General features: G+C 43.9%; 1 pseudogene; it reads left to right on the forward strand.

Moving 5' to 3' along the window:
* LOC105526806 overlaps positions 1–3,358 on the forward strand; it is a 22,387-nt pseudogene that overhangs the window by 10,049 nt on the left and 8,980 nt on the right.

Consider the following 3,358-nt stretch of genomic DNA (forward strand, 5'->3'; position numbering starts at 1 on the left):
GCATTACAGGCATGAGCCACCACACCCAACCAATTTTTATTTTTCAATCAAGGTGATGTATAATTATGATTTTAAAATCAAATATTAAAAGCCTTATAACAAAGATTTATGGCCTTATGCCCTGCTTCTCCCCATGTGCAGTCCCAATTCACAAAAAAAAACTATTGGATTTTAGCTGTTCCTCCTATCAGTAACTACTATGCAAAGAACATGCTTACACTGCCGTTTCTTGACACATTAATTTTAACATTAGGTAGCAATATCCTGTTATAGTGATTAAGAATGTTTATATCCTCTACCCACAAACTTTCCTTCACTTATCTCTTTTAATAGTCAACTCTTCTTTTTGTTGTTGTTTTTTGAGACAGAGTCTCATTTTGTCAGCCAGGCTGGAGTGCAGTGGTGTGATCTCCGCTCACTGCAACCTCTGTCTCCCAGGCTCAAGCCATTCTCGTGCCTCAGACTCCTGAGTAACTGGGACTACAGGCATGTGCTACCATGGCTGGCTGATTTTTGTACTTTTAGTAGAGATAGGGTTTCGCTATGTCATGCAGGCTGATCTCAAACTCCTGGGCTCAAGTCATCCACCCGCTTCAGCCTCACGAAGGGCTGGGATTATAGGTGTGAGCCACTGCACTCAGCGATGTTCAACTTCTTATGCCCTCCCAATCCGGCTTCTTGTGCCCTCCCAATCTGGACATCGTCTCTATGGGCCTGCTGTCAGCATTTATCTTACCTGGGAACTCTCTTCCTTGTTATGATGTTGAATTTTATATTCCACAGAATCTACATTACCTATCTTTTTTTTTTTTTTTTGAGACGGAGTCTCGCTCTGTCTCCCTGGCTGGAGTGCAGTGGCGCGATCTCAGCTCACTGCAAGCTCCGCCTCCTGGGTTCCCGCCATTCTCCTGCCTCAGCCTCCCGAGTAGCTAGGACTACAGGCGCCCGCAACTGCGCCCAGCTAATTTTTTGTATTTTTAGTACAGACGGGGTTTCACCGTGGTCTCGATCTCCTGACCTCGTGATCCATCCGTCTCGGCCTCCCAAAGTGCTGGGATTACAGGCTTGAGCCACCGCGCCCGGCCACGATTACAGATTTCAACAAGGCCAGACACTTCCAGTTGATGAGATATGTGTGTGTTGAGAATTGTTAATTCTACGGACATGAGCCAACTGACATGTTTTCTTCGTATCAAATGAGTTCCTTGATAAGAAGGATCACAATGAATTTTCTTAACATTGTACAGAGTGACTTGATCACAAATAAGTCATTTTCTGAGGCCGAGCACGATGGCTCAGGCCTGTAATCCCAGCACTTTGGGAGGCTGAGACAGGTGGATCACCTGAGGTCAGGAGTTCGAGACCAGCCTAGCCTGGCCAACATGGTGAAACCCTGTCTCTACTAAAAATATGAAAATTAGCCAGGCATGGTGGCGGGTGCCTGTAATCCCAGCTACTCAGGAGACTGAGGCAGGAGAATCTCTTGAACTCAGGAGGTGAAGGTTGCAGTGAACTGAGATCTCACCACTGCACTCCAGCCTGGGTGACAGAGCGAGACTCTGTCTCAAGAAAAGAAAACAAAAAAACAAGTAATTCTGTTAGTCCATGGATAGTGGTGCTAGCAGGACGACTGTGGGTAGGGAAGTCAGATCCACATTTAGAATGTGTGTCTATGCTAGTGAAAACAAATCTCTGTTCCTTTGATGATGAATGAGGTCCAGCATAATGAACCTGCCACCTGATAGCTGACTGGTCCCCTTAGAAAACTGCCATTTCAGTGCTCAGTGTTGGTCTCTGCTGTTAGCAGATTAGGCACTCAGTAGCACTGGCCAGGTCAGCCTTGGTAATGGAAAGTCCATACTATCAAGCTCTTACATAGCTTCCATCTCTGCCACCATAGCCACTTTGTTCATGGGCCCATTGAGGAAGCAGTGGGTTTTCTGGAGAAAGTGGCTGGCTGAGATTCCCAGAGTGTGTCATTTGTTTCACCTGATAATCAAAAGCTTTCTCTTCTTTCTCTGTAGTGTGTGCTGTCTGGTGAGAATTCACATGGGACACAAATATCTTCATCGTTTGTGCTTATTCTTCCCCAGGTCTCCTGTTCACCAATCTTTCAGTCCTGTTTTTTCCAAGTCTAAACATTGAGACCAATTATGCAACTGCTCATGTAATGAGTATAGAGCCATGTGTCTGGCCAACTGTCTCTCCAAAGTAGACAGACTAGCAATGAACTACTTAAAGATCTAACTACCAGAGAATTTTCTTTTTTTTTCTTTTTCTTTCTTTCTTTTTTTTTTTTTTTGAGATGGAGTCTCACTCTGTCACCTTGGCTGGAGCCTAGCATTGTGTTCTTGGCTCAGCGCAACCTCTGCCTCCCAGGTTCAAGCGATTCTTGTGTCTCTGCCTCCTGAGTAGCTGAGATCACAAGCATGTGCCACCATGCCCAGTTAATTTTTGTATTTTTAGTAGAGACTGGGTTTCGCCATGTTGGCCAGGCTGGTCTCGAACTCCTGGCCTCAAGTGATCTGCCTGCCTCAGCTTTCCAGGGTGGCTTGAGCCACCGTGCCTGGCTTGAGAATTTTCTTTCTCCACTGTCCTTCAGTGTCACCCTGATGGGGTCTATAAAGCTGCAGCTGTCCACGTTAAACAGTACCGGCATATCATGCACACCAAGTACTCTGCCTTGGGACAGCTTTTCACATCTTTGTTTCTACCACTAGCCCCATCTTCTCTCCTCATTTCCCAATACATATTTTTTTTTGTGATGCAATTTAATGTTTTAATATAAAACTTCCAAACATATTTCAAAAATATAGTACAACGAACCTCCATAAGCCTACCAATCAACTTTCACAGTCATCCATATAATGCTATACTTGTTTTGTTTATGGTTCTCCACATTTTTTAACTGCAATATTTTAAAGCAAATCCAAGCCATTATGTCATTTCACCCCTAAATATTTTAGTGTGCATCTCAAAAGAAAAAAATCGACATTTATCACCCAGCATAAAGCTGATAACACCTATAACAAAATTAACAATAGCTCTTTAATATATAGATGCCCCTCAACTTACAATGGGGTTGCATCTTGATAAATCCATTGTAAGTTGAAAATATTTTAAGTAAAAAATGCATTTATTTGTTTTTTGTTTGTTTGTTTTTGTTTCTGTTTTTGTTTTTGTTTTGTTTTTTTTTTTGAGGTGGAGTCTCGCTCTGTCGCCCAGGCTGGAGTGCAGTGACGCAATCTCGGCTCACTGTAAGCTCCGCCTCCCGGGTTCACGCCATTCTCCTGCCTCAGCCTCCTGAGTAGCTGGGACTACAGGCACCCGCCACCACGCCTGGCTAATTTTTTGTATT

The sequence above is a fragment of the Colobus angolensis genome, unplaced genomic scaffold (genome assembly GCF_000951035.1).
Source record: "Colobus angolensis palliatus isolate OR3802 unplaced genomic scaffold, Cang.pa_1.0 Scaffold6, whole genome shotgun sequence".
Lineage (NCBI taxonomy): Eukaryota > Metazoa > Chordata > Mammalia > Primates > Cercopithecidae > Colobus > Colobus angolensis.